We start from the raw sequence: 12770 nt of genomic DNA, 5'->3' as shown, positions 1-12770 counted from the left end.
AGCAGATCGAGAATGGTCGGTGGAATTTACCAATGCAGAAAAAGCCGACATGCTTATGGTGTATGGAGAGTATAGGAAGAATGAAGTTCATTCGTGTACATTGTATGCGGTAAGATATCTCAATAGATGTCAACCATCTTCGCAGTTATTTATCAACCTCTTCAACCTGTTACGTGAAAGTGCTAGCGTAACACCCAGCCAATGTAACGGAAGGAGGCAAGTGACAAGAGAAGAGGGGACAATTAATATTCCTGCTGCTGTTGCAGTTGATCTGCACCTTAGCTACTGCGCAATCGCACGAGGAAGTGGGATGAGTAAGGCAAATGTTTTGCGCGTTCTCCATCGACATAGGTTCCATCCCTGTCACATCTTTCTTCATCAAGAGCTGCATGGAAACGATTATGAGAGTCGTGTTAACTTCCATACGCGGGCATTAAGACAGGATGCTCCAGATGTGTCATGCATCTTGTTTAGTGATGCAGCCGTATTTACCAATCATGGCCACGTGAACTTCCGAAACATGCATTATTGGTCTGTTGACAATCCCTGTCAGGTAGAACGTTAGCGCCCACGGAGTGTAAACGTGTGATAGGGGATAGTGAACTATCAGCTCCTAGGCCCGTTTTTCATAGACGAAACATTGTACGTGCAAAAGTATCACAACTTGTTAGCAGACTGTCTTCCGCGGATGCTAGAAGACGTTCCTCTGAAGACTAGGAGGAACATGTGGTAGCAACATGATGGTTGTCCAATCCCTAATGCACGAAGTACTACAGTATGTGTCCACGAATTGTTTCTAAACTGTCGGATTGGACAGAGAGGATCTTTACCTTGGCCGACCCGTTCCACAAATTTGACACCTGTATATTTTTTCTGTGGAAAATCTGAAATATACCGACTACACCCGATGATATACAACGACGTAATGCTGCAGCTTCTCGGACATCTCCGGTGAAATGCTAGCACGTGTGCAGCGGTTGTTCTCGATACTGGTCAGAATCCACATAAGTAATGTATGCATTTGTGTTGTTCTTTAGTTGTCTACTACAGGTATTGTACAAGTATCGGTGTGGGAACTTTTTAAAATACGGTCACTCGTAAATGACTCGCACTAGAATTCTGCAACAATCACCACTCAGATTCTAATTTACCCTAGTTTTAGATTTTTAATGTCAACAGGTCTTGTTCCATTTAAAAAGTGTATGGTTGCACAAAAAATACAGTTTCTATGTATTATTGCAACTGTTGATTGGCTAACAATACGAGCCACTGACTACCAATCTATTCAGTGATAACCGCACATCAATATCACTTACCATTTCCGCAATATATTCGGCGCAAGTTTTAGGTGACTCGCCCTGTGTACGTATAAGAACGTCAAATTTAACCACGAACAGAGACAGAACAAACGTATAAATACCCTGTTTCATTATATCTCTATTTCTTGTATTAGTTTCCGTTCTATTTGTAGATTCCTTTTTCCATCTACTGTTCCCATCCATTTCTACTTCTTTTGCTGTCTGACTCACAGATTGTCTCAAAATATGTCTCCTTTGTGTCTATTAATGCGTTTTCTATTAAATGTGGTTGCCACCTGATCCACGGGCTTCTTCCCAACATGCGATATACTTCGGTCTCTGGTACTGGCAGCAGTAGAATACGTCGACCCTGTATTCTAGTTACCTTCTCGCCATAGTTAATCACAACTTTGTATTTACTTAGATAGTTGCCTCCTCCTATACCAACATACAGAATATCCGATCTTCTTCTGATGATATGAAGCTCGTGCATCACTGGCACTTTCTCTGTTATTAGCAACTGCAGATCTGTGGTGCCCGATGTATCTACTGTATCTTGTGTCATACCCTTCAGTCTCCTGATGTCTTCCCTGGTAATTACTGCTTCCTTTGCGTGTCTCTCTTCTTTTATAAAACTTATATGTGCCCCGGTATCTGTTAATAACCGTAACTGTTTTCATAATTCGTGGCAACAGGCCGTCATAATTTCGTTCCTTGCTTCGCAGTTTATGACATGCGGCCGCTTCGTGCTCCTCACTCTTAGTATCCCTTTTTACTTGTGAATATGGTTCCCCATTTCTCCTTAGATTGGAGTCCAATAGGTCCATATTGATTGCACTTGTGACACATACGTGTTTAAGAACTTCCAGCATGCTGGAATAGCTGTGGGTCAGCAACTACCGTTAATTAGTACAACTAAAAACCAGACAAATTTGCAAATTTCACTTTTTTATTCGCTCGATGACTGGTTTCGGGATGGGACCCATTTTCAAATCGTCGTAACATAGTCACAAATGGTGTATCTGCAAAGTGTATTTCAATCTGTACGCGCTGTAACTGTTCGTTTGCACATTTTTATATGGTTTTTGCATTTTCGGAAATACCGTTTTTGACCATGTTACGTTGACTGTCACGGAGTGAATAAGAAAGTGAAATTTGCAACTTTGGCTGGTTTTTCGTTGTACGGATATAGGTGTTTTAGAATCTAGTATTTGATGCCCGCGCCTTTCGCATTTTTGGTCAATGATCATCTTCTTACACTCGGTTTCTTTGCGACCTCATTTATTGTAGTGATAACAAAAATTCTGGTACCCATCATACCTTGGTGCTCATCTTCGGCTTCTTGCAGTCTCTAGCCATGTGACCCCTTTACTCACGATTATAGTATCTTTCTTCCAGGTTACTGCAAATTCCTTACGAGCCGCTCTCGAGAACTGACCCTTCTTTTTCATGGATAATAGCGAACTTTCCTCCTGCAACGCTACTTCCACTGCCTCATACAGGCTAATTTCTTCACCCCTACTTTGTACAATCGCCTGAATCCTATCGCTTGCTAGGCTTTTTATGAAGAAAGCAAGTCCTAGTGCAACTATCTGTTCTAACGCAGCTTGCAGTTGTGCCGCCTTTGTTATTCCGGTCACCGCCTCTCTGAATGCTCTTGATAACTGACCCACGATACAAGGGCTTTCTTGGATGATGCCTGGGCAAAATACCTCACATGCATACAAATCTATTGTGCCCCTGTCCGAATAACTCTTTTCCAACATTGGTTTCACTTGATCCCAGTGGTTAGCCTGATCCCCGACAGTTAACTTCACCCTGGCAAAAAAATGGTTCAAATGGCTCTGAGCACTATGGGACTTAACTTCTGAGGTCATCATTCCCCTAGAACTTAGAACTACTTAAGCCTAACTAACCTAAGGACATCACACACATCTATGCCCGAGGCAGGATTCGAACCTGCGACCGTAGCGGTCGTGCGGTTCCAGACTGTAGCGCCTAGAACCGATCGGTCACTCCGGCCGGCCGCATAGGTGTCTTACAGTGGCTTGATATCCATCAATGATTACACTCTAACACTCTACCGACCCCCCACTTCTCGAGTACTACCTTTTACTATCAGAGACGCTTTACTAGCGACTCGTTTCGAAGACACCATATAATACTCGAACAATGATTAGAGACGAGTGCGAGATAGCGCTCGCTCCTTCCTATACACAGAAAACTACCAGTTATTCCTCACTGCGGGTCGCACAACTAGACATTAGGAAAAAAGTGTAAGGCAGCACTATTTCCTCTTGTATTCTGACATACAGAAATGCTATTACTCTTTGCCACTTCTAGAGATAAAATCTACGGAGTTAGTTTACTGCTAGTAAATAACAAACAAGTAGAAAACTTAGCGTAAGAACTGTGTCTGGATTCTTATGGGAAAATCAGTACCTCTACGTCTGCATCTACAAAGATGCTTCAGAAGCCACTGTACGGTGCGTGGCGGAGGGTGCCCTGTACCGATACTAGTCAATTCCTCTCTCGATTGTGCACAATCTTCTCGCAGTTTGCTGCAGCATCATCAAACTCTCACTTAAACGTGACTGTTTCCGACGACTCAGTCACTCCTCGGTGATGGTTGCAGCTCCCACTGTGTGACTCACTCGCTAACTCTCTCATTGCTTAATGCATCTGCTACTGCCGAAACTACCTCTTACTGTCGTTTGTGTACTGCTTTTTCAGGGTCTTTGAGGAGTTTCCTCTGGCAGTATTGCTTTCCTATGCTTCCATTGAAGATCCTTTTAAAGAAATAAATCTTTCCAGAAGCTTCTTGAACCATCTCGAACAGTCTAAAGACTCCCCACCTGCACCAGCACTTCCTAGTTTTGGCCGCTGTCCGTGGTTGTTTCAATTGCTTACAGCACATTGTCTTCCCGTCACTGTCCATGATTGCGACGGTGTACCACTTTCTCCTGAAGTCTGCTAACCGTTGCCCTACTTCCTGCTGGTAGGGGGGAACGACAGGGCGAAGGACGAAAATATTGCTCAAATTCAGGATTTTTTTCTCTGTACTGTAATGTAGTAGACAAATGGGGTTTGCTGCAAAGAATAAAGCATACATTGAAGTTCTGATTGGAATTTTTTTTATTGAAGAATATTAATGTCTTCACTGTGTAATTGAGATTTTCCCGAGGCAGCTGTGAAAGGAGGTAGATCGACTGTTGGCGCTGTAACTCCGGTTGTGATTATCTGAAACATAAAATTAACATTTCACACTGATCTTTAGAGATGTAATTTTAGTTCGTTGTAGGGGTCTTCAAAAAAATGACGGAATTACAGATATTTGAAAAAAGTCCATTTTTGGACCTCTCTATTTTGGCCGAAAACGATAATAAATATCAACATAAAAAAATCGGATGTGATGAACTGAAGAGAATTCATTTTGCTTCAAGGGAGACTAAAAATCATTAAAAGCGGATGAGTACTATAGCGTAGGCGACGACAACCGTGCCGAAAAACATGGTTTTGAGAAAAATGCGTTTAACATTTGACAAGTATTTAACGTATAAGAAAAAGAGATAATGCTTGAAATGTATAGGATATCATCGGTGCTTGGTCCATAATAGCTATTTCACCGGCTAGTGGATGGCCGCTTTCAGCTACTTTGATCTGTTTAACCCTCATTTTCGTCCTCGAAGCCCTTTTCGTCGCTGAGAGCATCGCCATTGGCGTCTCTGTCTTCACAGAATCGGCCCATTTCATCACCGATTTTGATTTGAATGGCATTTGTCACGTGCATTAATGCAGTATGGCCTAAATTGAATAGACATACCCGGCGGAGGTTCGAGTTCTCCATCGGGCGTGGGTGTGTGTGTTTCTCCTTAGGATAATTTAGGTTAAGTAGTGTGTAAGCTTAGGGACTGATGACCTTAGCAGTTAAGTCCCATAGGATTTCACACACATTTGAACATTTTTGAATAGACATAGGCCTACTACCAAATTTGAAGCAATGTTGACAATTTCGCTTTGGCTGGATGTTGTTTTTGGAGCGTATCTCCAAATGAGGCTATCGAAACTTTCGTTGACATTTTGAGTAAAATCGCCCAAACAACACTCCAGCAAATCAGGTTTACTCAAATCGGTATAAATGGGAGTGATAGCATCGATAACGACTTGTGATAATGGCGTTTTGCGTTTTTATAACTTTCCAATCCACCGTTTGCTTTAGCTCCAGAAGTACACAGAGTTGTTACTTTTTCGAGTTCTCGCTTAATATTTTGGGAATAGATCTTCAATGAATAGACATTCGAATTCCGAAATAAAAAAACACTGTTTATCGACCGTTACTCTGTCATTCCCCATTACTAAAGTTTCCTTCTTTTCATAGTGCACATCACACTTCTTATATCAGTAACATTTTACTTCTTATATTAAAAAACCTTGACGGACATGACAGAATGGCACATCATACTTTACTAAATAATGTGGAGGCATCTACTCTCCAAAATACTAGTTTTACTTTATATCTCACAATATGTGATCTTTACTTTGTTCACGAGCAATTACCCACAGTGAGCAGTCATGCAATTATCATACGCAACATTTTTCAAGTACAGTAAACTAAAGTAATGTTTCCATTGGTGTGGCAAACTGTTTAGTGCGCATGACAACACTTCCGCCTCTACATGCCTGCTCCCTGGAAGATATGGTTGCGACCTGCGTGCTGGGCTCGCGTTGTGATCACAAGATTGAGCGCAGAGGGAGGGTGAGTAGTCAGATGTTTGCCCGGATCCGTCAGTCATACAGCCGTATCTGCAAAAACTTTTGTTTATCGTGCAGAGTGAGCAAAGGTATAAATGTCCTCAGAGCTGCAGTCGGAGCGACCGGGTGCGACTGCACGTGCCACGAAAGAGTGCTGACGCCTCGTCACCTATTCGTGACGTGGCTGTCTCAGATCAGTGTCATGGCAGCGATCTGTGCTGGTGACGGCAAGGGGACGAGGAAGGCACTAAAACGCATTAAGCCCTTTGCCCAATTAAATTGGGCAGGAGTCCTGATTCCACACAAAAGTCAACAACGTACCTGCTATAGGTTAGTCATCGGCTAAAATTACGGATATTTTCCTCGGTAGACGAAAGGCATAATTCCTATTGGCTTATAAAACACACAGCGTTACAGCATGGTGCACCGTGATTGGGACACTGCAAACACGGAAGTTCGGTGGCTATTCCTGCCGCAAGAGATAAACATGCGTCATTGGACAGTGTCCATGTTGTCACTGCTCGAAGATCTTGCGTCGAGGTCGAATAGTTAGTTTGCCGACCGCAGTTTTGTTGTTGGTGGTAACTTCCAGCCACTGTCTTTTCCACTCAGCCAATCCTCTCTTTGTCTCGTACGACACGATAGTCTGTAGCGGGACTTTAAGGTGAACCGAAGTATTTTTCCGGCAGGCTGCTTTCACTGCTGTGTCAGCTTTCTCATTCCCCTCGATTTCCATGTGTCCAGGGACCCAGCGGAAGTCCACCTCTTTTTTTTCTGCCTGTTACGGAGATGGTTCGTGACCTCGAGCATTTGAACTATCCTGTATGCTTGGAACATTTACTGAATAGCCTGCAGATCACTAGAGAGTAACCGAGAGAGGTGGCGCAGTGGTTAGCACACTGGACTCGCATTCGAGAGGACGACGGTTCAATCCCGCGTCCGGCCATCCTGATTTAGGTTTTCCGTGATTTTCCTAAATCACTCCAGGCAAATGGCGGGATGGTTCCTTTGAGAGGGCACGGCTGACTTCCTTCCCAGTCCTTCCCTAATCCGATGAGACCGATGACCTCGCTGTCTGCTCTCTTCCCCCAAAACAATCCAAAAACTAAGAGAGTCAGTGCAGACATAAAACTTCCCTCCACCAACAAGTCTCATATGTACCAGTGCCATCTTGGCCGCCCATAGCTCTGCATAGTACTCCGAAAAGTGAGGTGGTATTGGGATTTTAACGATAAAATCTGGGAAGATAACAAACACCCGACAGTATCCCCTTACTTTGAATCATTGGGAGAAACCACAATGCGCTCACGATACCCCGATAAAATACAGCTAAAAATCCTTCTTAAAACTACAGAGAGAGTGGTGGCCTTGTTGTACTCCATCATGTCCAAGTTAAGAGTGGTCCTGTCAATCATTCCAGGAAGTTATTTGTTACAATCCCGTTAAAAATTAATATGCCAGAGCCGAGCACGGCTCGTGTTCATTCCATTAATCGGTTGTCATCTTCTGTTATGGTAGTGCCGCCTCGTTTTCTTATTCCGTTTACTGGCGTCACTAACTTCCTGCCTTACTTGCCCGAGAGTGGCAGCAGCAGTACGTATCGATAAGTGCACTGTCGTACCATCTCTGGAGCGACCGACAGTATTTCCGGGTCGTCGTGTGTCGGGTAGTCAGTGAGTGGGAGACACACCAGCAGTACAAACGCGACGGAGCAGCAGTCACGGACGTACCAGCAGTCCAGTCGGTCAGTTGGTGTGGAGCAGCAAGCAAGTCCCCGTCGCGCGGAGTCGGGCTGGAGCCGCTGGCAGCGTGCACGCGCAGTTGGAATGTGAAGTGCTGCGTGCGGGTGCTACGAAGTTCGTCGTCCACCGACCTTGGATATGAAAGTTGAGACCTCACTTAACTTACTATCGAGCCTCAACTGTTTACATTTCTTCGTTTGATCCTGGTTGTCGCTTTTGGGACATTCCCGCGAGCAACAACGTGTGTGTCTTTAAGTCGGCTAAGATTCCAGCCGTCTTCCTGTGTAGTTTAACTTATTTATTCCCTGTTTTTGAGGTTCACCAGCGGTATCTTGTGCCTTGTGGCCGTTAACGTTCCGGTTACCTCCCCTGGTCGTTGATGTAATTTTAGGCAGTGTATTTGCCTCGTTGTGTTGTTGCTGTCCAGTGTGGTGTGTAGTTCAACAGCTGAGGTGTTACGTTCCACGGACCTCTGGGTTATAGGCCCAGCACGCTTCTACCAGTGAAATGCCTGGGCTAGCAGGACAGAGCGGAATAGGTTGTGGAAAGGGGCCAAAATGAGTTCCTGTCAGTTGCACTCAACATACAAACTTTATTTATCAACTCACAATATTACAACAAGGATGCAACACACTCGAAACTTTAATCGACCTCCTTTGATTAACTTTAGATCGGCTGAAGGCCATATTCAAAATCCAAGACACAAGGCTTAAGCAAAATTGAAATACAAGGTTCTTCTGGAGGTTTCACCCAAGAATATTTTCGAACTCTTCAATCTAATCGGCTGAAGGCCTTAGAAATTTAAATGTAGTGGAACTAGGCTGGGAGGTCGCATATTAGGCAATAAGAGGAGTTTCAATCAAAATGCAGAAAGCCTTATCTTAAAACATTTCATGCAAATTGGTCTGAAGGCCCCATTCAAAAGCATAACAAACTTATGTCTTACGGGCAAGACAAGAAGATTAATTTAAGAGATATTAAAACTCAACTGAAGGCCGCTCACCAACAAATAATTTAACGGCTTAAGCCCAAGAAGAAGAGTTTCAATTTTAAAGGGCAGAAGGCCATATCTTAAAACATTTAATATAAAATTAAGAATAACGGTCTCATGCCTTAAGGGCAAGACAAAGACATTAATTTAAGAGATATTAATACTCCACTGAAGGCCACATATCAACAAAATATGTTAACGGCTTAAGGCCTAGAAAGAGTTTCAATCTAAAAGGCAGAAGGCCTTAGCTTAAAACTTCTCCAGTAAAATCCGGCTGAAGACCCCATATAAAAACACGCTGTGAATGTGCATAGACTGGGCTGCTGGTCCTTCCGCGACTGCTGCTCCATGCCCGACTGCACTGCTGGTGCGTCTCCAACTCACCGACTACCCGACACACGACGACCGGAAATACTATCGTTCGCTCCACATGGTACGACAGTGCACTTATGGATAAGCGCTGCTGCTGCCACTCACGGGCAAGTAAGGCAGGAAGTTAGTGACGCCAGTAAATGGAATAAGAAAACGAGGCGGCAGTACCGTAATAGAAGATGACAAGCAATTAATGGGATGAACACGAGCCGTGCTCGGCTCAGTGCCTGCTAAATTAAGTTGCTCCAGATAGTCCTTTGCACAGAGAGAAAAAGGCTTAGTTACCCAGTGAACAGTTAACCTTCGTTGTATGGATTTTTCAGCCCCAGTATGGGCAACAGGATGTTTGGAAACGAACTCTACTTTCTACAGATGTTGTACCATGAGAAGTTCTCGTCAGAGGCATCTCACCAGCCGGCCGAGGTGACCGAGTGGTTATAGGCGCTACAGCTGGAACCGCGCGACCGCTACGGTCGCAGGTTCGAATCCTGCCTCGGGCATGGATGTGTGTGATGTCCTTACGTTAGTTACGTTTAAGTAGTTCTACGTTCTAGTGGACTGATGATCTTAGAAGTTAAGTCCCATAGTGCTCAGAGCCATTTGAACCATTTTTGCATCTCACCAGCCTCCGCTCAGAGTCTAGGAATGGGACTGGTTCGGTAGGCTCCTGTAGCCAGTCTAATACCTACGTGGTGAACGGCATCCAACATTTAAAAGGTAGGTGTAGCTGAGCTACAAACTATGCTGCCATAATCAAGCGTGTGTGGATGAAGGTTCTATTGAATGTGAGCAAACTGGACCGATCTGCTCCGCCATCTTTACAGCTAATACATTTTCAGATGTTTAGTGCCTTAAGATATCTACATCTCAGTTCAACTAAGTATGGCAGCCACGTTAACCTGTGGTCCAAGAACCGTACTAAAGTCTTACAATCTAAGAAAGTCCCCGTCAGCTGGAGTTTAGGATAAATGAGGGTTTGATGAGAATGATTAAAATACAAACAAATGGTTTTTTCTGCAGAAAATTTAAAATTAGATACCCAGTCCTCCATCTCCTAAGTGTCAGCTGTAATAGACATGTAATATTCGTGAGCCTGGAGGAAGGGCAAAACACTCGAAAGTCATCGGCAGCTAAGCAATATTTCAATGGGCTTCTTATTGTGGAAAAGATACTATTGATTGCGACGGTAAAATCGTTGAAGCTCGGAGTATTACCCCGAGGAACACCATTCTGTTGAGAGAACTGGTCGGCGTGTGTAGCACCGACTCTGTACTGGCAATGTCACCCAGCGAATAAGGACTGCAGCAAGATGGGGAGATGCTCACGAAATCTCCCCTTATGCAGACTTTTTACAGACGCTCGAATCGCTTCAAACCTTTGCTTATCGTCGTTTCCATGTTCCCTTTTGAATCTAGAGTGTCCCGGCCTGTTTCCCTAGCATTTTCTGAATCTCGTTATTAAACCATGTTGGTCTTTTCCATCCTTAATCCACTTACTAGGCACATAATTCTCCAGACCACGATTTACAGTTTGCTTAAACTTCCCACCTAATTCCCATCTTACTGGAATTAAGTGATATCAATTCACTGTCTAAGTGAGATGCTAACAACTGCTTATCTGCTCTTTCTAGCAGAAACACTCTCCTAGCCTTCTTAATTGATTTGTATCATATTCTTGCTCCAGTTCGAAGCAGATACCAACAAATTGTTGACGAAGATCCATTTTTTTTAGTTACATAACATGTTCCGATCACTCTGGATCATATTCAGATCTAAGTAGTTGTGTCAGCGACCCGTCTTATCTATTCAGAACCCCATATTAGTAAATGCTGTACCATCAAGAGGTTCCTGCAGCGCGATGAACACAGAGCATACTGTAAGGCGAGGTGGCGCACGTACTGTTAGTGAGGCCGCTTGCCAGTGGTGTGGGTAATGGGCGTGTATTGGTATGCTTCGTTGATGAACAGTGCCATCAACCTTTGCTCGAGCACCACTTAGGTCCTGCGGAGATTATACATGCAACAAGGGTGTATCCGTCCGCTGAAGTGCGTCTCCTGAAGGCATATGCATATAGGCTTTTCTTGTATGAACAGTTTTAATTTCTCTATCTGTGTATTATAACCGTTCATACTCCATTGAAGGATGGGAGCCTTTTTAACAATTGGGTTTAACCATCGCTGAGGATTGTAGCCTAGGAGGCGGTTCAAAATGTTCCGTAGATGGGCGTGGTGGTTCGTCCAAACATACGTCTAGGTCCATTGGACAGTGTTCACCATCAGATGTTACTGAACACTATAGTTTGAGGGTTTGACGTCGTGCTTTTTAGATCTGGTCTTCCTGTGCAGTGGTTTTCCTCTCTGCGGGGAAGGTGGTAAAGAGTAGATGTAGAATTCTTGTGACCATACTTAACCTGCTTTTCCTTTGAAGTCAACGCTGGTTTTTCTGCCAAGCTAATAACTGCAGCAGTGCCTTGACAGGTGCAACTACAAGCACAGATGGATGTGCTATCATCTGCACTGGCAGTCTGCTTAACGATGGAGAGAACGATGGAGCTAACGTTGAGGTTGAAAATCTGTCTTGCTTCTATGTAGGGTAACCACATCACGATCGAAGCTCTTGAATCTGCTGTTCTTGTACATAGGCAGTACAATCCTTTGTACAAACTTGGTCTGCATCTGAGCAATTAACACTCATCAAGGTGGTAGTGGGCAAACCTGAATCATGAACGTCTGCGTGTAGATTGGTTTGCCTTTGCACATGGGACAGTATGCCCATATCTCTGGCACTGACAGCAGCGTAAGAAACCACCCTTGACATATTGACTTAACATAGGTGAATTAAGAGTAGAGCATTAAGGCAGGCTTTCTTTTCTATTTCGCCACCTACCCCTTTCAATACGTTTATCACAACAATTGTTCCTTTGCTTTGTCATGGCGCTAAAAGTTCATTACAGAGAAGATAAATGAGGCATCTACTTGATATGATAGCTCTGCTGTAATCGAGGATTTTGTGCATTTCTTGTGATTATCTTATTAACAGGGTACCATTCCGCAGCCTTAATGGACCTAGGAGCTCCAGCAATTCCGTCCAAACCCTTATGTATACTGAATGGGGATATTCTCTCGAATGTGATCTCTTCTCTCTTAATAACAATGGGTACATCATTAAGCGTTGACATTGTTCTGTGACTGTTATTCACCACTGAAACAGACGTGACGGATGGGCTGTCCACGTGAAGTCTCTCTGTGGAGTGGGTATGTAAACTCTCTAGTGACGCACCCCTTACTGGGATTTTGAGTTTCGTTATTATGAGCCATTTTGGTCTTGAGAGATGCTAGAGAATCATTCTCCACCTAGACAGAGCCCCAAGTGCCTAGGTAAGTCTGATACTAAAATGTAAGCTTTCACGGCCGGAAATATCATGTCCATTATAATTATCCGGGCTGTTATGCCGTGGTCGGTTGATGAATTCTGTGGTGATTCCCAACGTTTCGTCTCCGACTGCGGGAGACATCTTCAAGGGGGTCCGTAGCTTGATGGAAGGTCCAACACACACACTGGCTCGCTACTGACTGCCGCTAAATTCCGTGTCCGCGCGCCCCCGCGCCGCGGCGTG

Source organism: Schistocerca americana, chromosome 3 (assembly GCF_021461395.2).
Source record: "Schistocerca americana isolate TAMUIC-IGC-003095 chromosome 3, iqSchAmer2.1, whole genome shotgun sequence".
NCBI lineage: Eukaryota > Metazoa > Arthropoda > Insecta > Orthoptera > Acrididae > Schistocerca > Schistocerca americana.
This window is presented reverse-complemented; position numbering follows the sequence as displayed.